At 38.6% G+C, this 26,222-nt stretch overlaps 1 protein-coding gene across 6 annotated transcripts in view; it reads left to right on the forward strand.

Moving 5' to 3' along the window:
* The window catches only part of enox2 (ecto-NOX disulfide-thiol exchanger 2), a 297,189-nt gene that overhangs the window by 114,406 nt on the left and 156,561 nt on the right, over nucleotides 1-26,222 (forward strand). The window lies entirely within an intron of this gene.

Consider the following 26,222-nt stretch of genomic DNA (forward strand, 5'->3'; position numbering starts at 1 on the left):
TTAAAAAAATAATAATAACTAAATAAATAAATCACAATATGTGGGATTCAAAATCATAATAATTATATAAAATATTATTATAAATAATAATTATTTAAAAATATTTTAATTTATTATAATTTTATTTAATTATTTTTATTATATATATATATATATATATATATATATATATATATATATATATATATATAAATAAATATTTACTATTACTTTAAAGTGCAAAAAATAATAGAAAATAAAAAAGCTTAGTATTACAAAAGCAAACTCATAAAAGACATGTGAGGTGTCTAACACAAACACATTTGTGATTCCTGGTTCCTCTGTGTCCCATTAAACCGCCAGTGTAAACACAGCTTTTCGTGATATATATGCCACAGCTTGCCTGCCGTCTTTGCCGTTGTAAAGACAAGAATGTCTCTCTGTCCAGGTCAGTAAAGTACAGTGACTACTAGTTTGGCATGGCCTGAAGATTAGTGCAACAGTGCTGTTTGTGTATTATCCAGCTGAAACAGGTCTAGAGGGACCTGAACAAAATTTTTTTTTAGTTTCAGGAAATGTCACATTTTCTGGTGGGAATACATTAACTTTTCCTGGACACTGCTAGAGCAGTTGTCTTTTGCAGATCTGCATAACATTGACCTTCATTGGTGGCTGATTTTGGAAAGTGAGTTGTCTGCAGTTTTTAATGGAGACGTTAAATTGAATTGTGTTTCTACATGGATTGTGTCTGTGGTCATGCTGTACGCCGCGGGCTCAGGCTGAGGCAGGTGCTGGTGTCAGGTACTTGTAAGCTCTTGGCACAGCCTCAGGGGTGAACCTGTCTGTGTGCTCACATGGCCAAAGAGACATTAGTTCACTACGCTATGCACAGAAACCACACTGAGTCTAAACCTCAGAATCTAGTGAGCTACCGACTTACTGTAGACAACGGTCTGCTGCATTTGAAGTGCTGTGTCCTCTCCTTTTCAGTACATTGTACATCAGTCAAAAGTTTGAAATATTTAATTTTTTAAGTCTCTTATGCTCACCAAACCTGCATTTATTTGATAAAAAATGTGTACAGTAAAAACAGTAGCCTAATATTGTAAAATAGCATTACAATTGACATTACAATTTAAAATATATTCAAATAGAAAACGGTAATGTATTCCTGTGATGCTAAGCAGAATTTTCTGCATCATTTCCCCAGTCTTCAGTGCCACATGATCCTTCAGAAATCATTCTAATATGCTGATTTATTTTATTAATATGATGTTATTACATTGCTGTCTTGCCGCCAGCTAATCGCTGCGTTACAGTTCATAGTTTTCTCCGTGCATAACCCAGATATTTTAATAAGATTTGGTTCTTCAAACGAAATTGTGGAGAGATCAGTTATCACGATTAGAAGAGCTGGCATCTATCAAATCATCTTAAATGGATTAAGAGAGCTACGAAAAATTGCTTTTTATGCTTCCGGAGCTCCTCCGTGGGACTAGGGCTGCAACAAACAATTATTTTGATTGCCAATTAATCTAACGATTATTGGAGCGATTAATCGACTAATTGTCGTCGATTATTTCACCGGCTGATCAGTAGGTTTGGAACGATTATTCAGATTTTTTAATTAGTAGTCTTACTATAATATAAAAAAAAGAAAATCAGTTCAGCTTTTGAAATAGTTGTTTTAATGAATTTTGAGCCAACTCATATCAGACACAAATGAAGAGTTCAGATGCAAAAGCCTCTAAATGCCATTTGAAATTTTCTTCTAAAATGATCATTTTTATCAAGCTTATATATTCAAGTTCAGTAATTTCACTTAAATGACAATTAATAGGTAATCCTCATTGAAATTTAACTGAAATTACTGAACCTTAATATACAAGCTTGATAAAAATGATCATTCTAGAAGAAAATTTCAAATGGCACTTAGAGGCTTTTGCATCTGAACTCTTCAAATGCTCTCTAAGCATTGTTTAATAGGACCACTGCTTTTCTTAGAACTGAAACAGAAAAGGGTGCATTTACTTCAGGACACAAAAAATGGTAAAATATTAATCTGCAAACCATTATTATAAGTATAAAATTACAATTTTTTTATATGAAAATTGAGCTGACAGAGATGTTCTCATTCACTTAATGTACAGTATGAAAAAGAAAAAGTAACTGCCATGATATTCTTCCTAACATCTCCTTTTGTAAGTCTTTAAGATTATGGAACAAAATGCATGCAAGTGATAAGACTATAATACCTAGTGTTAACTTACAATAATAAAAACTCCTAAGCTCAATCAAGCTTTATTCTATGCAAAATTATATTTATATATATATATATATATATACTTTAAAAAAAAACATCTTGTGAATGTCCTGTTCTCTTGAGCGAGAGTGTGTTTTGAGGATGGTAAATTGCTAATACTATGGTCCAGTTTGTGTGCTGCGAGTCAGTCTGACGGTGGATGGTTTAGCTCTTGGGCCTCTGCAGACTCCCGCTGTGTTTTGAAATCCAAAGATGACAAGTCTTCCAGCTGAGACACTCAAACACAGCTATTAGACTGCCATTGAGAAAAAAAAACAACTGCTCACATAGCAACCAGTGCAGGATCAGCACACTTGTAACAGTGATTAGAAGACCACAATATAACAATATGTTGTGTAATGGTTAGTTTCTGTTTTTTTGTCATGAAATGTAGAACTGCTGATATTTTGCTTTACCATGCTGAATTACTCTCTCAAGAACACTTGATTCTGATTGGTCGGTCACTGTATTGAGTGGTTGAAAAATTTGGTATTATGACCACTTAAAAAATAAAATAAAAATAAAAACACTTAAATAATGCTAGTACTGTTGAAAAGTTTGGGGTCATACGATTTTGAATGATTTTGAAAGTCTCTTATGCTCACCAAGACTGCATTTATTGAATCAAAATACAGTAAAAAAGAGAAATAGTGTAATTTAATGTTTTCTTTCTTAATTTGTCTTCAAGTTCTCCCTGTAATGCTAAAGCTGAATTTTCAGCATCACTACTCAAGTCGTCCGTGTACACAGTGTGCGCATTTTAGTTAAAGTTAACTCTACCTCAGTATTTAATCTGACTCTAATTTCAGATGACTCAAATGTAAACTGAGATTATTATTCATGTTAGTTTTGTTTGTAACTATTTGATCATTTGGGACCTGATGTTGCAGAGTCTCAGGCCGGCCGGGATATGCATCTCACAGACACAAAATCAACAGTTCTGATCTTACAGTGCGTTCACACCGGACGCGAATATAGCGCGTCAAATTCGCGTCTACCGCGTCTAGTTTGATGCTTGACCACTTTGTGTTAATTTGCGCGTCAAGAGTGAAACTGATGCGCGTAAAAACAAAAGTTTCAAGCAAAGTTAAAACGTCAAAGTTTCGCGCGTCAGAATCGAAACCCGTTGGCGGCCATCTTTTTTATGTTGATCGAGCATTTTCTCTGGAGAACAGAACAGCGGTGTGGGGATCATCGTCGCAGTATTTGTGTCCTCCGGACTCTTCGGAGGCGAACCGTTTGGCGAGTTTCACCATTTGCTCGCTCCAGGAGCTGCACTGGATGACGGCCGTTGTCAGCGGTACGTCCGCCTGTCCCGCGCCCAGTTTGATGACTGAGGATGCAGGTTTAACTTACCTTTAAATTGGCTGCTACATGCTAGCTCAATGCTCATAGTTTCATACAACTTGGAAAGTCAGTGATAGACAGAAATCAATTGCTCCTTGACACAATATTTGCAGTAACACCGGACTCCACTTTAATCTACTAGAAATAAATGATTTCAGAAGAATCCAGAATCAGTCAAATATAACATTTAATTTGTCGGGTAAAAACGTGTCGTGCCAGTTACAAAATTAAACAATAAGAAGCCAATTTAGAAGTGATGAATGCATAACATCAATTGTTGAAAGCAGAGAGACACACATCAGTTGTGTATGTGTTCTGGATGCAGGACTCAAGACATTGACATAGCACTGTTTGGGTTTACTGGTTACAGAATCCCAACGACTCTTTTCCCACTGTAATTTAAATACCCAGACCAGAACAAAGGAATCTTTAAAACATCCAATCCCCCCCTGTGGTGAAAATCAAACTTTTAATGTTGTTTGTCTATGTGGTGTTTTTAATATGCTTTAAGACAAACATACCATTGCTGAGTATTTCCTCCTTAAAACTGCAGTGAACCAATAACAGTCTCAAAAACGCGGTTTGAAATCGTGTGAAGGCAAGGGTGTAGTTATATTCAAGCTATTTTAAGGCATGAAGACATTTTCTTTCAAGTAAAAAACGTTTAAATGTATAATTTTGGTGATCATATAAGAGTTTTAAAGTATAAAATGATGGACTACAGGGGGACTTTAAGTTGTGAATTACAGAAGACCTTTTGGTTGACCTTGTGAGAGAGACACTCTTTTAACAGCAGAACAGAATTGTTCTAAATTTTCAATCTTTATTATAGTATAAAAAGTTAAATTGACATGATGTGTAGAACTTTTGCTCTGCATTTCACCCATCCAAGTGCACACACACACACAGCAGTAAAAATTGAACAGAAACACGGTGAACATAAACCCGGAGCAGTGGGCAGCCATTTTTGCTGCAGTGCCCAGGGAGCTATTGGGGGATTGGTGTCTTGCACAAGGGCACCTCAGTTGTTTTGTGGGAAATGAGAGTGGAAGAAAAGCTGTTCATTCACTACCCCCACCGGTACTGTGACTTGAACCCATGACCTTTGGGTTACAATTCCAAATCTCTAACCATTAGACTACAACTTCCCCGACTTTCACAGGTCCATCGTGGTGGAAAATGAATTTACTGCCCACCCAGAGTTACTCTGAGTGGGCGTCACAACAGTCTGAAGAGGAGGGTTTACCTTCTACATGGTCCGTTTTAGGACCGTCTTTGCCCCGGCAGACCTCCAGAGGTCTCAGGCGAATCTGGCTCAGACCAGGAATCTATATAGTGACTGCTAAAAATATATCTAAAAGTGACTAAAATGTATACCATTTTACCAAATCCACTGAGACATTTTAAAATGATCCCAAACTTGAAAGAGAAAAAGCAATAGATGCACAAGATGCTTCATATGTAGAGTAGACAATGGATTTGGAAATGGATTTCTGTGTCCTTTCATGGCTTCATGATCTTTTCTTCAGATTAGCAAGTTTATTTGTGAGAGCTCTTGTGTTCAGTCTTATTCCGGTCTAAGGCCCCGTCCACACTACTGCGTTTTCGTTTAAAAACTGAGACCTTTTGTTAAGTTTGCGCCTCCCGTCCAGTCTAAAACGGAAAAAAACGAAGACCTAAAACGGAGAAGTTTAGAAACACTGCATCTCCATTTTGCGTTTTGAATCTCCCGAGGGCGTTTTAGTGAAGACGGGACAAAACAGAGGACTTTAGAAACGCTGACATAGAGGCTGACTCTCAGCTCTATGATTGAGTGTCATCAGTCATGTTGTGTGCTTCCCCTTATTCATCAGCCACCGTTTACACCGGCACGCGCATGTCGGTGAATGGTCACGTGATCCGCTTTGTCAGTTATTTGAATGTGGACGGAGATCAATTCTAATACGCAGATAAAACGCTGGTGTGGACAGAGATCTTATTCGTTTTAATTCTCCGTTTTTAATAGTAGTGTGGACGGGGCCTTACACATGATCCTTGAGGAATCATTGTAATATGCTGGTTTTGTGCTCATGAAACGTACTACAAAACAGTATTACAGTTTTTACTGTATTTTGATCAAATATATGCGACTTCTTTTTCAAAACAAACAAAATTTGTACCTACTTGACACTGGACACTTGTAATGAAGTGCATGCAACACAGAGCTGTTTGCTTTACCTGTTTGACTCGAGTTCAGCAGAGCACAGATGGTTATTCAGCAGTTAGGGACTCATATCTGAACTGTTTTCATGTACTGTACTCCATGCCAACAAAAAGCCACAGTGCATTTGGCTGTCGTCAGACAGAGAAGTTGTGCTTGACCTGTAACGAGTGGTGAGACTTTTGGAAACGTAATTAACTCGAGTAGATTAGCAGTCAGACGTCAGTATTTCCAGACTCTATGGGCTCCTCTGTGCATCTACACATAGAGATTCATTTGTGCTATAAGCCCATGTTTGTGTTTATTTGTGTGTGCATGTAAGTTTTTAAAGTTGTCCCTCCACCCCCCTAGAGCAGTCTTTCATGTGTGCACCAGGGCGGGCAGGTGTGGGAAACACACACTGTACGGCATTGATGAGAGCGGCCTTTGAGCTTCGCTGTTCAACAAACACCCAAAAAAGGCACTGCTGTGCTCCACACGCTCTGCTGAAAGCGCATTTACATCTATGTTTACACGCCATGGCTACCTCCACCACCTCTAATTGATGAATTCACATCTTCAAGTTGGCTGTGATTCACACTTCTATGAGGGAACTGTTTTCATCACCAGAATAGCGGGATGGAAATAGACAGGTTTAGAAATTTAAAACTTTTAACTTTTTTATTTTTTTTTTTTAGTTCAAAAAGTTTGTTTTTAGAATTGTCGTCATGTATTATCAATTCGTTTCATGTGTGAGATTCTGCAAAAGACAGAACAACACAATGGTGAAACTGGTTTCCTAGGAAAAACAATGGAAATGCATTTTTTTTCTGAAAAAGAGAGGAAATGATTATGTGGTCACTCAAAGATATAAACAATAATATTTTATAGAATGTATAAGAAAGAATTGGTGTGTATAATTTATTTTATTTCATTAGAGGTTCAAGTGCATTGCACCAAACCAGTACAGCAAGAGTCTCTGAAGTCTGATTGTCAATATTAATAATAAAAAAAGGTGACCTTTTATGCCTATTTTCACATGATTTAATATACATCTCTAATGTCCTCAGAATGTGACATTTCAGTTCAAAATACCACCCATATTTTTTTATGATAGCTTGTAGGGCTGGGGTAAACGATTATTAACTAAACGATTAGTTGGGCGATTATTTTATCGATTAGTCGACTAATCTAATGACTAATTGGACGACTAATATAAAGAATATTTTTTTCTGCTGCTCAATTAATAAAAAAAACAATATCTCAAATAAATACTAGCATACTGAATCAAGATACTATAAGCTGGCTAACGTTAGTCTAATATTATGTATTTGAACACCATCATAACTCTACAACCGCCAAAACCGTGTTATTAAAATATTTTTTACAAACATTTTTTATCATAGAGAATGTTTAAATATTAATATCAGCTGAGGAGGGAAATGGAGTCGGAGTCGGAGTTCACCTACTGATCTGAGCGCGTGCTGACACGGAGTTAAGCCTGGTTTATACTCGACACGTCCGCACGAGCGCGAATGTGCGCACGGCAAAAATGACCCGTTGGGTGCGCAAGACCAGGAAGACTGTGGCTGGCTGTGTGTACGCCTTTTTTTGTAACAACGCACCCGGCGCCGCGTCCGGGAACAACTTCAAGCCGAATCTGCCCGAGCTTGTACGTCTCACCACACCGGCACCCAGTTTGCGCGTCTAAATTGCACATTTTTTTTCTTAAGGGTTTGTTTACTGTGTGTGATTCATTTAATGGATAGCACATTCACTTCTAGTTGTCTTCGTCCTCTATTCTGCAATGTTTCGGTCTCCCACGTGTGTGTGGAAAGCTGTACCGCCGGGAACATGCAAAAAATAAAGAAGCGTCGACGCAAAGATATGATGTCAACGCAATTTTGACGTCGAATCATCGACGTCATCGACGCGCCGCTACAGCACTAATAGCTTGTCAATGATTGAAAAAAAATAATTTTGCTTAATAGGTCCGCCAAAACGTTGGAAGTAACCAACTTTTGCGAACTGTGGTCAGATAAAAAAAAAATTAAAAATCTGTGGCTGTGCCTGTGCATACATTGACATATCACAAAAAAAAAACATCTCCACCATCGGCCAATGAATTACTGTTAGATCCGTATATTTCCAATGGCACATTTTCTGAATTGACTGTAAATGGTAGTTCCCATCTATGATTGAGTTGGTAATAATTCTAGTAGAATTCCTCACACAATTGACGGCATTTATGTAAGCTGGGTCAGTCAGGCATCTTGTTTATTCGTCTGGCCAACATTGCAGTCGATCTCACACGGTCAATGTGTATATTTGCCAATGCAATAGACGCTCGGCTAGGAATAACCACGTGGTTATTTTCATTGTTACACTCCTGATCTACATTCCGCACCTTCCTTAGTTTTGCTTGTAGACCTTGTGACGAGTTATCATCACCACTCTCAGAGGCATTAGTGGAATAGCGTTTGCCTAAAGCTAATTTTGGATCTTGTTCTCCAAGGTACCCACGGTCACTAAAACAATGGAGAGGCAAAGGCGCACTGGCAGTCGACCTTGAGAAATTACAGCTCTCCCAACTTACCATTATTTATTTCACAACATCTGTTGGCCAGCGCAATGCTGCCCAATGTGAATCTGACCGCCTCAGTGCCTCAAGAATGTAACCCTTGTACAATTATATTAGTGCATTGTTGGCTAAGCTGCACAATGTGACCTCTGTATGGACTCTGTGCAACTAAGTGCTTTCTTCCCCAGGCCAGCTAGTCAAGTACTCCCATGGCTCAGATTGGTTGTTGGAGAGCCTACAAAGTTTTTTTTTTTTTTTTTTTTTTTACACTTTAGTTCACAAAAATTGAAATCTGAAGTCAGTGTACCATTTATTACCTGTACATTTTCTCATGAAATCCCATCAGCACAGCATTTAGGTTGATGACTTCCCATTTCCCCAAAAAAATCCAGATATATTTGTAAGGCCAGTGATGTTAATGCTCTGTGACAGACATTTGCCCCCCCTTCTCTCGTTCAGACAAAAGACAGGGCCTGATCTCTCAGTTAAGATGTTTTTATAAGCTTTCAGATGATTAATGGCTTGCCCTGCAGACCTGCATGGAGAGACTCTTCCTTTTCCTGGCCTCTTCTGAATGAATGTACTTGATGGAAGTATTTCTGCTTTTGTAAATCATTTATGAGGCATTGCCGCAGCTGGTATTAATAACATCTGTATTGTAAAAAAGAGGATGGCTGTGAAGGAACACCACTTCAGAACATTGAAAGCAGGTGTAGCCGGGTAAAACCGGCAAGTGTTCAACAGCTCTGTCTCCAATAAGGAGCTACAGTATGTGTGTTTCTTCTCTATGTTTTAGCACTTGGCTGTGGGGCAGCGCTGACTTCAGCTGCCAGAGTTTCGAAAGGCTCCAGGCCTTTTGTAGTGATAGACTTCTCTCTCAGTGTAATGGTTTAGTTTAATGTGTCCTCAAACCTTTAGGAGCTAAAAGCTCTGATTACTCTCTCCACACAAGTTGTTGTTTTGGACAAGGCAGTTCAGATCAATTGAATAAATAGCCAGCAGGTTTTGGGAAGTTTGCAATGCAAGTAGTTAAACAAACTTCCCCACCTTTCACTTACCTTAATGAGAGAGAGTTAATGAAGACCAATTACTTTCTAATTTGCTAATTTAATTTTCTAATAAGTGGCATGTAGTACACTTCTGGTGTAACTTTTGTTGGGGGACCTGCTCAGGGTTCATGGATCAATCCCTTGGGGTTACTAGTGCAGATGTTTAACAATAAGCCAGATTTTTGCAGCTTGTTCTGGTCAGGCTACTTAGACAGGAAGAAATTGCTTTACCAACATGATTTGCTTTGTTTTTGTATACAGTTGTTATCGAAATCATTCAACCCCCATTGCAAATCAGGTTTATTGGCAAAATGTACAGACTTTCAGCTGTTTGCAATTAAAAAATCTAACTAAATTAATTGTAAAAGCTCAACATGACGCAACAACACAACAAAGGTTTCAAGTGGTTTCCCTGAATTCAAATGAAAACTTTTAATGACTCCTGCAGTCTCCAAATTATTCAACCCCTTCATGGCAATTATCTTTAGTACTTAGTAGAACACGCTTTTGATGTTATTACCTGTTGAAAATGAGATTTTTTTAATATAAGATTTAATATAATAGATTTATTATATAACCAGATACCAGCTTCTGACAGCGTTTCTGAGGAATCTTAACCCATTCCTGGAGAGCAATAGCCTCCAGCTCAGTAACATTATTGGGTTTGCATGCTGCAACCACCGCCTTCAAATCCCACCAGAGATTTTCTATGGGGTTTGAGTCAGGTGACTGTGATGACCACTGTAGAATCTTCCAGGACTTCTTTTGCAACCAAGCAACATGACATCATGACTTTTACATAAACGTACACGCCACTTACGAGTCAAGTGGCGCGTTATCTCTATGCATTTTGAGCCATCCACGTGTATCCGCGTGTATCCGCGTGTATGTCTACGCCACGAACGTCCGAGTGATTCCGCGTCTGTACATGCCGTCAAATGTCCGAGCGAAACGAAGCAAAATGTAGAGATCTACATCTGGGGAGCGATCTTTTTTTCCTAGGATGGTAGGGGAACACTCATAAATGCCATTAACCCCAGTGACGGGTAGGTTTAGGGACGGGGTTGAGGTAGGTCATATATTTATATACACGGTAATAACGTTAAGTCAACGGCGTTCATAAACACGCTGAAAAGCGATTATGCGTGTTGACAGCACGCCAAAAATGGAAATACGAGTTGGCGTGTCATACACACGCTACTTCATGAGATCAGTCTGAACCAAGCCTTGCTGGAATTTGAGGTATGGGATCAATAGCCACGTTTCCACTGTCGGACCAGTGCGAGCCAGGGTTTTAAATGGGCCGTGCCAGGCTAAAAGCCCCGAGCCTGTAGCACCGAGCCCAAAACACACTGCGTTTCTACTGTCATGCCAGAAGCTCCACGGTGCTTTACTAAAACACACCCGTTACGCCTCTCTGGAACAAACCCATAATCTCGACAACAAATAGAAGTTTTATCCGAAAACTAATCAGAAAGAAATCACGGGAAACAGCTTGATCGCATCGGATCACAAACATAAGGCATTCAAACATGAGCTTTGAGGTAAATGATTTTAAATGATTAATGATTGTAAAGTCTTTAATGCTGATGTTAGTATCATCCGGCGCTGGCGTCTCACGTCTCATTTAAACTCCGCCTCTGTTCGTAACCAGTCATCCGGCCTGCTTTGGACCAAGGTATTCGGTGGGCCAGAGAAAACCTTGTGCGTTGGCACCAAGGAAGCTCCAACGAGGCCTGATCAAGCCTCAGAAGTGATGGTGTAAACGTGACTGGCCCTGCCACGCACTAGCACGCCCGCTTTTGGCCCGTCAGTGGAAATGTGGCTATTGTCCTGTTGGAAGGTCCTGGCTTCAGCTACCTGGCTGACAACTTGTCGTTTTTAGCATGTCGCAAGATTTCCTGATACTTCAATGAATCCATCTTGCCTTCCACACGCTCCAGGTTGCTAGTGCCAGAGGATTCAAAGCAGCCCCAGAGCCTCACCAATCCCCAACATGCTTAACTGTAGGCAGAGTGTTCTTTTCAGCTTCTTTCTTCTTCCTCCAGATATACAGTACCGCTGATTCATAGAGCTGAAAAACAGAATCCCAATACTTATGTGGCTTATTTACCATATTGTTATGAAAGTAAGACTTGGAAATATATCTGAAAAAATGGGGTCGTCTTATATTCGGGGTTTAGACTTTTACACATCAGTAATACAATAGGGAGCACCAAATACATGTAAAACGAGTGTCATCAAACAACTCTCATTAAGTAGCCAAGGTATACGATGTGTCAGAGTGTAAGATACAAGCTCAACAAGACAGTCTTAAAAAATGCTAAGTCGAAGATAAGCTTAGCTTACCACATGGTGCTGCGAAGAAACTGAAACACAAATGTGTCAGTTCGTAGCTGGAAAAAGAAATGAGAGGCTGTCGCTGCCCATTACCGGAGCTGTTGTCCAGCTGAAGCCAATGGATATAACCAAAGAGCTGAACTTACCCAACAGTGAGGCCCATAATTTCTTATTTCAGGCACAACACGGATGCTGCCTGTCAAAATCCTCGAAGCGGCAGCTTTGATGCGGCATAATGGATTAGCGCTTGCCCTCCGATTTCAGGCAGAAACTGCTGCCTTTTCAGTGCGATGTGATCGGCCTAAGAAAAAAAACAACAACATTCATTTCCTCAGGATCAGATAGGTAATGTGGATCAAACACCTGTTTTTTGACATGCCAGCATCTGTCACTGTACAAAAAATGGTCAGTAGTGATGTTGGAGTTTTGGCATGGAAAACGCATGCTTTTGGTGGGACTTACTGTGCAAGCTGAAACCTCAATACCTGTTGCCACCAGGTCTTGCTGTAGTGCCTTCACTGTCTTTTTGTATCCTGTTCCTTCATTGTGAAGTAGAGGTCTTCACGGGTCCAAAAAGTCATGCCCGACCCGGAAGAGACCCGCAATGTGCTACACCGAACCGACCCGGACCCGTCGTTCATTTCAAAAGTTGGACCCGGACCCGTGCAGACCCGAGAAATGGCATAAATGTACTGCCCGGACCCGACCTGGACCCGTCTATTATTTGAAAACTGGACCCGAACCCAGCAGGAATACACAAACCCGACTGGACCCGATTGTCACATATTATTTCACACGAGTTGCGAAAAATTAAACGTTTTGTCTTACCTAATTTTAGTAGTCGTCGTCTCACTTCCTTGTAACGTTAGCTATCTGACTGGCTGTGATGCATTACAATCCACCCACAAGAAAGCTCTATCCATGTTATTTCTCTCGTTTTTCCAAGCTTAATCCACTCATTATTTCAGCTTTAAAAGTCCACTTGATGTCACGGTGATGGATGAAAAATGCAGCCTTGCACATGTACATTCTGACTCGAGTTAACTCGCATAATAACTTTAACTGTTAGCCCTTATGAACTATAATAACGATTGCTTGTTCAGGTTGATCGTATCTGTGCTCTCTGCTCTTCATTGAGTCTGAATCGGACCACCAAAACTTTAAGATTAAACAAGACGGTTCATTTATATTATTATAAACATTGGAGAAAATGCAAAGCGCGGTTTGGCGGAAGCTCTGCTCTGGTTGCCATAGAAACATGACACGCGCTTGAGATTGCACTCCGATCGCACGTGTATTACCAGCCCGTTCTCAGCGCGTGTTATATTAACGATAACGGGTGCCATGTCAGTAGTATTTCGCCGTTTTGTCATACAGCGCGTCCTATATGACGCTAAAGGATGAGAATGCGTTGGTATTACACACAATGTTAAACAGACCCGGGACCCGAAGTAATAGATTTGGACCGGGCCGACGGGTCTCGGGTGCACTGTGAAGACCTCTATTGTGAAGGGCGATTATTTTTGGACCATTCTGACTTTATCATATGTTTTAACCTGCAGTCAAACGTAACACTCAACAAACCTAGCCAGTTCAGATATTTAATGTGTTCTTGCTCAAGCACACCTGGTGCAACTAATTAAGCCTTTGATTAGTTGCTTTAGGTGTGCTTGAGACAACACCTGTATTGCAGATTTGTGCGGGATTCTATTCAGGGGGTTGAATAATTTTGAGACTGCGGAAGTCATTAAAAGTTGCATTTTCAGTTGAATTTAGGGAAACCACTTGCAACATTTTAGAGCCCGACCGATAAAGGATCTTGAAGGCCGACACGGATACAAATATTTGTTGGTTTTAAAATCTGATATATCGGCCGATATTTAAAAAAAAAAAATTATTTCAGAAACGCGCAATAAACATTAATAGATTTCCCTAACATTAGTTATTTGTAGTTATTTATGAGTTTTAACTGAAATAATATGATAATGCATTTTAAAAAGAAACTTGTTTCTTTTATTGTTACAACAGAACAGACTGATGACAGTGGCATTAGCTAGCTCTGTGGTTAGCTAGTCTATGATGAGCCATAATTTAGCAATGGATAACGTCATACTGCAAATTGTAAAACATACATTTTCAATATAACAGGCCAAGGAGAGACGATATGTCTCATTGCTTTAACTGTCACGTGCTATTAAAGAAATACTTCAGTCACATTGTCAAAATTTAAAGGACAGTCAGTCAACTACACTGTAACAACGTAACGTAATTATTACTAGCTAATTCCGCTTCACTCTCGACTTATTTAACAGCAGCAAAACTGGACATGATAGTTACAAATTTTGTCATGCTTATTTGAGTTAAGAGAACTGATGGGGATGTTTTTTTAATTGTTACATGTGACCAACTCAACGAGTGTTGCCAACAGGGACGATGTAGAGTGCCCTCTGGTGGACAAACTATACAACTCCAACACATTAATGACATGGTTGGAAGCGTGTTTCGTCTGTTTTTATTTTATTTTTGAAATATTAATTTATCGGCCATTATAACTGCCGATACCGATAGTTTGGAAAATGCCTAATATCGGCCGATAATATCGGTCTGCCGATAAATCGGTCTGGCTCTAAAACATTTGTTGTGTTAAGCTATTTAAATTTGTTTTGTTTGAGTTGTTCATTGAAAACATCTGAAACACTGTATCTCATGCTCATCAAGGCTGCATTTATTGTGAAATATTACAGTTTCCTGTGATGACAAAGCTTAATTTTCTGGTATTTTTGTTGAAACAGAGATTTTTTGTTTTGTTTTGTTTTGATGAATAGCAGGTTCAAAAGTACAGCTTTTGTTTAAAAGAGAAATATAAATGTATTTGATATCAGTCACTTTTGATTCATTTAATGTGTCCTTGCTAAATAAAAGTAGGCCTATTCATTTATTTTATTGACACTGTTTCATTGTACTTACTTTCTAAAGATATCTGTGAAATCATAAGATGATTGCATGGACTGTGGGTTTTTCTTCAGTAAGGCTTCACCGTACTTTTATCATTCATCACTTTGGTTTGCCATGCTGTCTTCTTTCTAACCTTGAAATCTTTAACCGTACTTTAACTTTGAACCTTTGGTGTACATCCTCAACATTTAAAAGACCAGCGCTGGATGGCATAAATTCATAGTAGAGATTTTCTGAGGTCCTCTCTGTTTGGTATAGTCCCTGTAGCCGTGCCTCAGGCAGCATCAAAACAGAGAAACCCGTCCTACCGACTTCACCTTTTATACGGTGAGCCTGAGAAAATGTATCTTCTCTCCAACCACTGATGTGTACACAGCAGCATCCACAGACCACACTGCACTGACTGTCCCAGATGATCAGTTTCATCTCTGATCACCAGAGATGTTATTATCTACTCTACTGCATTGATCCAACTAATTTGGCTGCATCTATGACGTGTTGAGCTCCAAACACAGCTCGCCACACCAGGAGGTGCTAAATCCATGGCTGTATGAGTGTGATTCATGTGATACAGAATGTGAAACAGAACTTCTGGCATTGGTTGTGTTGCAAAGCCTTAGAGTGCACAACAAGACGCGTTCTGCTGCTTTACTAATACAGGCTTTAGCGGGAGGGATGAGACCTCTGTTAGCCCTGCTGGTATTGTCATTACTATTATTGATTCTCATTTATTCCAGCTGTGAATACTGCAGTGATGCCCATTGGCTGGTGTTAAGCAACTCAGATGCTTCACAGCTGCGGTGACTGTCAACTGCAGCTCAGAGAGGATGGGATCAATGAAGCACTGCGAGAAAGACAGCAAGATGGGCTGGCACGAGAGTTTTGAGATGTGACATGCCAGAGGAAATGAGATTCGCTCAGTGCGTTTTTGTTTGTTTTCTTGCGGCAAGAAATAAATTCCTCATCTGGACTCAGCCTGTATTATTCTTGCACGTGGACAATTAAGTTTAATTTGCATTTCCTTTAGGCGACAGAATCATTTGCCGGGATGTTTAGTCTGTCATCATGTTTGAGTTGTTTGTTTCCTCTTGGAAATTTGTTTTTCATCATTTCATGTCATGAATCATCATTTTCGAACTCTGCAGATTTCTTATCTTGGGTCTGATTTCTGTCACCAGCTCTTCTAGCCATTCACTCCAATCTCCTGTGCTGCCTTTTCAACCTCCAAATCCACCTGCCTGCTGTTATTCGTTTTCACTGGAATCATGGGAATGATATTTTTCCATATTCTTTTTCTCATACGAGGAGACGTGGGTTTCTGATCGGATGTTAAACACTGATTTGTGAAATGAAGGCCCTGGGGCTGGAGTGCAGACACCTTGGGGATTTGACATGTTTTACCCACATGGTCGCTCTGTTTTTGGGGGTAATATTATAATTTGTGTCAGGAGTACAAATGGCAACATGAACAATCAAAACGGGACTGCAACAGACTATGTAGTACATAGGGCTGGGTAATAAATATCGATTTCTCGATATTATTCAATTCTTTTTTTATGAACCGATATTGATTCTTAAATCTCAAGAATCGATTAGTTATCCTGTTTCGTTTGAATGAATGGATCATGGTATCGCGGCTGCGCGCATCCAAAAAATTGCAATAATCTTTGTCCTTTGTTACTATTGATATGAAACAAAGTCTCAATTTTCAAATTACGTCCATTTTCTTTAGAAATTGAAAAACATAAATAGCGTTTTGGCGCCGTGGCGTGAGATCGCTCTGGCGCAGCTAAAGAGAAGCAGCAGCGCTGATCTCTCTTCCGGCTTAATAATACCAGTCACAGCGCGAAATAAACATGAATGTAAAGTGTGTTAAAAGATAGAGTACAACTTATCGAAATCCGTATCATGTCACATTGATTCGCTCAATCAGCGTTTCAACCGTGGAAAGACGTCAGTTAAACAGCTTGTATGTCATGTATTGTCATATTTACCTCAGAAAACCCACATCAACTCGTTAGTTAGCTAGAAAAAATAACTCTAGAGAGGAGCATTTTGCTAAATATATACACCATATTACATATGCATTATAATCTTAATGTTCTTCAATATTTAATACATATTTGAATAAATCTGGCAAGTTTTTATGACAGTCACCATTTAAATGTTTAATATTTCATATAATCTTCTTAATATTAAAATAAATAAAAGTGTAATTTAAGTGTTTGTACAGTTAATTATTGCCTTCATATTAGGCTAATGAAGCCTAGTAGGCTACAACTAGACTCCCAAAGAGATTTGATTTCCTTGAGAAAATTTGCCATTTATTGTAACTGATATCCAAAATAATCAATATTGAATCGAATCGGAATCGAATCGATTGCAAGCTTGTGAATCAAAATCGAATGGATTTGTGAAATTTGTGTCAATACCCAGCCCTAGTAGTACATATTTCATTAAATCAGCCTGCAACTCGATTAGCACATTAACCGTATTGGGCCGCTAAAGTCTAATGGGAAACGCTGATATTAATAATATGTCTTTGTTTAAATTTGAATTTATAAAACAACAGAATATGCTCAAAATTAAGGCCCTACAGTCCGAAAAAAGGTACAAAAGTACCCATTCAAAAGGTACACATTTTATCTAAAGTGCACAATTCCAATGACAGCTTTTGTAACATTTTTATATATGAGTATATGATCCAATAAAATATGTGCCATTGGGATACTTTCGCTGCCATCGTACCACAAGACATTATGAAGGTTTCATAACAACTTCTGACAGTTTGGAAACCTTTGTTTCACAGTAACTTAAGCAAAACCCTCACGAGGGAAAACACAAAATTGCTCTATTTAATCTATCCTCCCAAGTCAGTGGGTTTTGTCCCTGATGTGCTCTGAGAACTTGTGGGAACTTCTAAGACAGTAAACAAAATAAAGAAGAAAATTTCCCCCTTTACACAGTGACATTTCCCTGTTGCATTGTGGGTAGAAGAGCACAGAAGCGATTATGTTCCTCCTTCGAACAGTTTGTCTTATCTTGTTTAAGAGCATACGACTGTCCTCTCTAAAATCAAGACCCGGAGGCCTGATGGTGAGGTTGGGACACCTCATTCCTCTAAAGCACAGGGTAGTGTGATTGAGAACCAAAGAATGAGATGAAGGAGCCAAATGTGCAGTTTCATCATGACACACCTGATGTGAAGTACCCTATTCTGCCTCTGGATACTGTGAGACATTTAAAATCCCTCTGTAAACACATTAGTGAATCACTTGTCTTAGGTTACAGATAGAGAAACATTTATCAAATCCGTTGCCTCAACGCATCCATAAATGCATGAGTCTCATTTGGTGTCAGAAGCCGTCGGCTGCCTTCGAGTCCCCTAGTCTGAATTGCTCGATATTCCACATGCTGGAAAGTGTTCCCCATCCGTTCAGATCTATCGCTCCTCATCTTCCACTTCATCTCTCTCTTTCTCTTTCAAGGATAAGAGAGTGTTGTGCAAGTTCTTCTGCTGCTGCACTGAGTATGTGATCTGCGTCCGTCTTTCTCCTCTGTGGCCATCAGGAGCGGGAACAGTAATGCTCATTTAAATCTCATCAGCGGCTCTATTGAAGCATTTCCATCTGCAGCAAGAGTACAGTGTCAGAGCCAGAAAGCAACATAATTCCCCTTTTGTCTGCCTCTTTTTTGGGGATACTGCTTGTGATCAGGTATTCAGATCTTTAGATTGAATTTAGCTTCAGTTATCTTGTGTTCTTACTCAGCAGATCTGGATGTTCTTTCATTTATCGACTTTTTCCTGATTTTACATAGTACATAGCCTGTGTCTACATGGTTAGCATTTATGATTCCTTTCTTTGTGATGGATTGAGGTTTCCTCTTGGTGTGTACAGTATGAAGAGAGTAAGTACAACATGTGCAGAAGAAACATCTATTAATATATACACTCCGTGCCTGGAGTGCTATTGGAGGTCATGTATGGGCCACTGACCCCATGACTGGGCAATTCTTGGCCCATCTTGATTCACTCATGTGTGTGTGTGTGTGTTTGAGTGGCATATCCAAGGCTGGTCAAAACAGATAAGAATAGTGTTGTAATATCTTAATATTTGTGTATTTGCTGTGTAATGTAACGTTTGTTTGTTTTGTTTTTTTTTTTCAATCGAAGAACTAAGGAATCAAATAGACATTTTGTAGATTTTAAAAAAGTTTTATCTAGAAACAAAAAAGGTGCTTTCCAAATTTTATATAATGTGGATAATTAAATTGAAACCCTGGCACCTATATGCTCTGAATGTGAAGGTTGAATTAGCAGAGCATTACCACAGCTGTACATAAAATTGCAATTCACACAGCATAATAGGAGACATAGCAGAGATCAAAAGAGGACACATTATTGCTACATGACTCTCTGGCTCATCTGTGACCAGGACAGCAAGTCTTTGTGGTATATAGAGAGCTATGGTATTCAGGGTAATGCCAGCTTGCCCCACCACATAGGACAAACCACATCCATCAAGAGTATCTGCTGATGCAAGAGGAAGCTGTCTGGAAGGGGTGTCCATGTACTAAATTGAATCCAAGAAACCAAAGCTTTCCAATTTATTTTCTAATTTAATGTGCATCTTGACTTTCCTGTTTCCACCAAAAGTGTTCAAAATAGTCAATATTCATAGTCTTGCTGCTATAGCCAAACCTTTGGTCATTTGTGCCAATGCCAAATATCGATTTCAATGCTGCCAACAGTGGAAATCTTGGGCTGTGGACAATGTAAAACATGTATTGTTCTCTGAGTCCATCTTCACTGTCCTTTCCACATCCGGGAGATTTACAGTTTGGAGAAACCCCAAAGAGTTTTTACACCTGACTGTACAGGGGTAGCCTGACTTCGTCATACTCATAATCTATTGAGAATATGAGTCTGAAAACCGCTCCGTTAGGCTTTGATTATGAGGCGTATCTTAACCGAACCAGGGAAAAAAAACAACCTCTGCACTCAATTGGATAGTCGGTAAACCTACAACCAATCAGAGCAAAGCAGTAACTCAACTCCTTTGCATAGCGCAGTTTTCAACTACAGAACGTAGCCTAACTTTATTTATTTTAGAAGTAAAATATCGAGTGTTGCTTCTTTACTTACTTCACCATGAGTGCCACCAAAGGAGAAACCACAACGACCACAGGCTTTTCATTACGTCCCATCTTCTTAACGACCGTCAGAGCCAGCTGATAAGTTACACTTTTCCCGAATCATGTAGGAAAGACGCCAAAAATATCTTCGATCGACAAATGCCTTGATTGCAGTTCTCTGTTTGTCTATTAAAATTAATGCACTGTCGATTTATTTTGCAAAAGACGCGACAGCGGAATCTATACATCTCAATTCTCCAGCTGCAGTCATCTTTGAGGGAAACCAGTTAAGCGCTCTTTGATAATGTGATGATTGCGTCCCTGAAGATCACCTGTCCATCGTTGTATAAAGCCCGCCCTGGCAATTTGATTGGCCCGAACGTTTTTTGCCTGATCATAATTTCTCCTCAATGGATCGAGTCCAGACCGAACTTCCCGACCAAAAAATGTTGTGGGCGGAGTTCGGGCTGGCATCCAGGCTAGTACAGGGGTGTCATGATTCTCCAAATCCTCGATTCGATTACATTTTCGATTCTAAGGTCACGGTTCGGTTCGATTCTCAATTTTTTCGCCAATCAGGATGCTCTCTGTCTTAAATGCACTTCTTGAGGCACACACGCAAAGTCTCTCGCTCTCTCCCTCTCTGCTGTTCGCGCAATACGGTTTGGAGCACAGTTTTTGCCGTCGCAGCATGCATGCTCGCACTTGCTCACTCTAGTTTCCGGGAGATTTTAACAAATTTGCGTGGACAATGTCCATTATCAATATGCGGGAGACTCCCGGGACTTCCGCGAGACTTGAGATGTCTGCAAACTGGCTTTTTTTAAGCGCAAATGTTGTCAACATAACTCACTGGAAATCAAAAAACTTCCACACCTGCGACTTCATTGAAATAGGAGGTGGTTCAAGTTCTGTCGATGGGTCTCCTGCATCTGCAGTTGCCATGCTATCTTTTGAATGGCTGTAGCTAAGTTAGAGGAGGTTGACCATAGACTTGCAGCACTTCAACACACCTGTTTTTTTTTTTCCACTTGGCAAACCGAACGGACATGACATGTGGGCGTGGCAGCATTGACGATTCCATTTTTTAAATTCTATTTTCGAGATTGTGAATTAATTTCAAACGATTTCGATTTAATATCGAAACCATGACACCCTTAGACTGTTGCTGCCAAGAGTAAAGCACGAGCTGGATCAGTGATGGTTTGGGCTGCAATATCACGGCCTTCCCCACTGTGCTTGATTCACTGCCAAGAACTACAGAACCATTGTGCACCTAATGGTTCAAACATTGTACCCTGAGGGGGGTGCCGTGTATCAGCTTGATAATGCACCAATACACACAGGAAGACTAGTGACAGAGTGGTTTGTTGAACATGAAAATGAAGTTGAACATCTGTTTTGGAGGAGCAAGTCAGAAAACATTTTCTCCAGCTGCAGCATATGGTCTCGAAATTCTTCTGGAATGGTCTCATTTCCAGGAGACATTAATGACTAATCAATTATTATTCTGGTCTGAAACCAGGTGTTTCAGTTTCATTGTCCAACACCTGTAGGTGCGTTCACACCATATTCTAATTAGTGCAATTACGAGATTTCAACTTGTAAAAAGCGTTCATGTCCTCGCAGTGCGGCCGCTGCGGATTAATTTAGGTGTTGATAGCAGCCATTGAAATGTATATTTCCTGAGCAGCTATTAATTATGAGAATTGTGTAAATGCAGTTTATATCTCACGTCACATGATCCTTCAGAAATCAATGTAATACGCTAATGTGGTGCTCAACAACATTTAATATTATTATCAGTGTTTAAAACAATTGTGCTAGTTGATGTTGAAACTGAGCTTCTGTTTTTCAGGATTCTTTGATGAATAGAAAATACTGTATATGGGATATGGGATCAGTGTTTTCAACCCCAAAACGTCTTAAATCCGTCACTATCTTTGCAAGACATATTCATATTGACAATGAAATCCTCACCCAAAATTGTATAAATATTCAGTGTACCTACCAGCTGGTAGAGTCTTGATCTTGAATCATTACAGAACATGTTCCTCTTATTTCATTCACAGCTCAATACATGCCAAGAACTTCTCACTCCTGCAGGAGAACATGCAGCATTGGCTATAGAGCCGACGAGCTTGGATGGGTTGCTCAGCGCTGTTTAAATTAGTCTTCAGTCATCCTGCTTTTCTTATGCTGTCATTCTGCAGTGCTGCTTTTCTATCACAGATCCCTACTTTACTTATCTGCTTTTTCACACTCAGTTGCCTCCTTTTCCATTCAGATCCCTTTTTATATATATATATATATATTTTTATATACAGTCTTGCCTTTGCTCTTTCATCGACACAAGCAGTGTTATGTTGGCGAGGTTGCTCACTGTCGCTGCGCCTTGCAGAGGGCAGATGTGGCAGATTATAGCGCAGAGTTTTGAATTGTGCCCTTTGACCTGGGTGTCAGTCTCTCTCTCTCTCTCTCTCTCTCTCTCTCTCTCTCTCTCTCTCTCTCTCTCTCTCTTTCACATTTTTTTTCGATTGTTACAAAATTTTAACTCTTTTGAATATTTTAGAAAATATATTTGAAGGTTTTGGTTGGAATTTTTCAAAAACAGTATTTATTTTTGGGTTTAAAATAAATATATTAAGTCTCAAAGTGAGTCCTGCACCTTTTCCAATTTTTTGATTGGTCAAGCAAAGTTAACTATTTGGAAAGCATATAAACTTGAAAATGAGGATAAAAGGATCAATATGGTAGAATTGGTCAAAGCTTTGGTAGAATCCAGAGTTAAAATAGAGTATGGATTTTATAAAATGAATAATGATATGCAAATTTTTAAAAGAAAGTTTATTATTATAAGTTATTTTATTATATAAGTTATTTTTGTGAATGATGATGATAAATTAGTGTCTCAGTGGTATTGCTGAAATTTGATTTAATTATTTATTATGAAAATGTGATTATTGCACAACATGAATAGAAAATAAAAAGAGTTAAAACAAATCTCTCTCTCTCTCTCTCTCTGAGAAAAATTTTCTGGGCGTATACAAAGATGGAGATGGATACTAAAGCAACTGTCATATAGAGGAAGAGTGCTTATTATTAATAATTTAGCAGCTTCCATGATGTGGCATCGTTTTAAATGTGCTTGACCCACCAAAAGATTTGTTGCAACGTCTGCAGAAGACTTTTGTTGAATTTTTTTGGGATGGTTACCATTGGCTTCCCCCAGCAATTCTGTATTTGCCGGTCAATGAAGGGGGTCAAGGGTTGATTGATTTGGCTGCCAAGGTTAAAGCTATGAGGTTAAAGACTGTTCAGAGCCTGCTCTACTCTGTGGATTTTAGGCCATGGATATCGTTTGGTCTGGCGCTGCTCAGAACTTTTGGTGGGTTTTGTCTTGATAGGCAGTTGTTTTTAATGTCTTCCTATGATGGAAAGTTTTTACCTGATGTAAAATTTTATACTTCTGTGTTAAACTCCTGGACATGTGTTAAATTGATTAGAAATGAAATGAATCATTTTGGTCTTGAAGAACCACTGTTTTATAACTCTATATTGGGTGATAATGTTTGTACATCTAATACAATGGTTAAACATTTTTTTGAAAAAAAGCTGACTAAAGTTTTTGACTTGATTGATACCTTGTCTAAAAAATGGAGGCCAATTATAGAGATTGCTAATCAGGCTGGTATTAAATCAGTCAGGACGGTGGAAAGGCTCATTGGTGGTTTGAAAGCATCTTTTCCCTCCACACTCCTCCTGTTTGTTAACAGTTTTCTGTCTGGAGGTCCTTCTGAAGTCTTGTTTCCTAAGATATTAATTTCTCCCAAGGTTGGTTTTGAAGAAAATCATGTAGGAAAGCTGCTGACATTTAACAGGTTACAAGAGCTTGATTTTCAGATGGTAGGAAAAAGAGACCTATACCAGTTATGTGTTAAAGTAGATTATTTTGAGAATATTAAAGATAGGGATGATACAAAATGGAGAGATTTTTTAAAAGTTCCTACAACACTTTCTCCTTCATGGAGGCTTTTTTATAAGGGTCCACTACCTAAACGATCTGGGGACCTACAGTGGAGGTTACTACATTGTGCACTACCTACTAATTCTCATGTTTCTAAATTTAATTTGAATGTACTGCCATTTTGTTTTTTCTGTTCTGAACTAGAATCTGTGTTTCATGTTTTTACTGAGTGTTCTAGATTGGCTCCATTATTTATGCTGCTCGAAAGACTTTTTGGGAATTTAGGCTTTGTTTTCAACAAGACACTATTTATATATGGCTGCAAGTATTCAAGAGCGCACCGACAGCAGTGTACTGTAGCAAATTTTATAACTGGACAAGCCAAGTTAGCCATCTGGAAGTCTTGCAGACTGGCAGCTGAAGGGCGAAATGTAGATGTTGTTCTGCTGTTTATTGCTTTGGTGGAATCCAGGATAAAAGTGGAACATAGTTTTTTTCAAATGACAAATAACTTGCTTGAGTTTGAGTTTAAATGGGGTATAAATGGAGCTTTACTGTCATTTTCTGAGGAAGGAGGAATAATGTTTAATTGGTGATGTATGATGGTTATGTTGAGTGATTATTATTATTATTATTATTATATATTGATTTTTTTTTTTTTTTTTTTTTTTTTTTTTTTCAACATAATGTGTGAAATATAATGAAGTGTTCGGTTTTAAGATGTTTTAATAAAGTGTGTTAAAAGTCAAAAGTCTCTCTCTCTCTCTTTCTCTCTCTCTCTCTCTCTCTCTCTCTCTCTCTCTCTCTCTCTATCTATCTATCTATCTATCTATCTATCTCTATCTCTATCTCTCTTATCATATGGGATATGCAGTGACAGCCCCCCGGCCCCATACTTCTGTATCCTTCAGGCAAATAATGCCAAGCAAAACAATGTAAAGCGAGATGTGTGATGAATATTTCATGAGAACAGACCAGCATGCATATCTCAGACATCACTCTGTATTCTAAACAGGACGTAATGCATACTATATTCTGGGATGGGAGGTTACTGACATACTATTGTTATTGCTAAAACCTTCTCTGAAATGATACAGTATATCCTTTTAGCTTCTGGGATCTTGACAATGTTGTCGTTTTCATTATTGAATCCAGTGTTCATTGGATGGTTTTGTCTTTTTTCTTGTCTTTCTCATCTCCTCGTGGATGTCTAGAATGGAAATGGAGGGAGTCTTTAGGTATTGATTGCTGTCTCGAGAACCTTTCCTAATTTAGCATCAGGACCTGCAGTCAATTTCTGTAATGGAATTCACAGAGGGGTTAATAAAGAGAGAAAGATAGTGTGTGTGTGGACAATCCTGTCTTTGTGGCTTTCAGAGCAGAAATATGCCATCATTGAACTGCGCCATTAAATTAGTCTTAAAAGGGACATTTCCTTCCTCACCTCATGAATCATTCTCTAGCAGCCTAGACAGAAACATCGGAAACTTTTAATCAGAGTTGTCCCTCACTTTTAGTTTGTTTAGACTGCTTGCCCACTGACTGTCCTTTGACCGGACACCTCTGATACATAGTTCACATTAAATTAAAATCTTAAATACAACTCTAAGTAAATCTTCTGCTGATAAAACAAAACAAGACATTCCTAGGAAGAATTAGTCATCTTTTATTAGATTAGAATACTTTTTTTGTGTGTGTGTGTGCAAGAGGTTTTGTAGTATTAAGTAAACATGATGTCCCTGAACAGAAGTTTTCAACTTTTTGATGGCAATGGCCCCAAATATGCAAGGGACCTCCTTCCTTAAATATAATGACAGCTACATGATTTAATATATAAAGACCCATTTATAAACGACAAATACAATAAATATGCACTGCCATTCAAAACTTTTGGATCAAAAAGTGACTGCAAAGGCATTTATTCCATTTTGTTTTAATAAAAGCTGTTCTTTTGAATTTTGTTATTCATGTTACAATTTTTCCAATAAATGCTGTTCTCTTGAACTTTACTGAAAATCCAGATTTTTTTCCGTGAAATGGTTCTATGGTTTCCATGAAAATAGTAAGCAGCACAACTGTTTCCAACATTGATAAAAATAAGAAATATTTCTTGAATACTAAAATAGGCATAAAAATATAAACTGTACGAATATATAAATGAAAACAAATTATATATATATATATATATAATTACCAACCCCATATATTTATTAAGTGTCAATTAATAAATTTGTTTACAAAATAAGATTTTTTTTTTCTACAGAATATCATGCTTGTATTCAGTTGACTGTGTATATATTTTCTCTGCTATTAGAGTAATATGCATAAACCTTTAATAAAAACGGTATGGCTTTTATTTTATAATGTTAATATAACGTTAAAAACTA

The sequence above is a fragment of the Pimephales promelas genome, chromosome 9 (genome assembly GCF_988280905.1).
Source record: "Pimephales promelas chromosome 9, fPimPro1.hap1.1, whole genome shotgun sequence".
Lineage (NCBI taxonomy): Eukaryota > Metazoa > Chordata > Actinopteri > Cypriniformes > Leuciscidae > Pimephales > Pimephales promelas.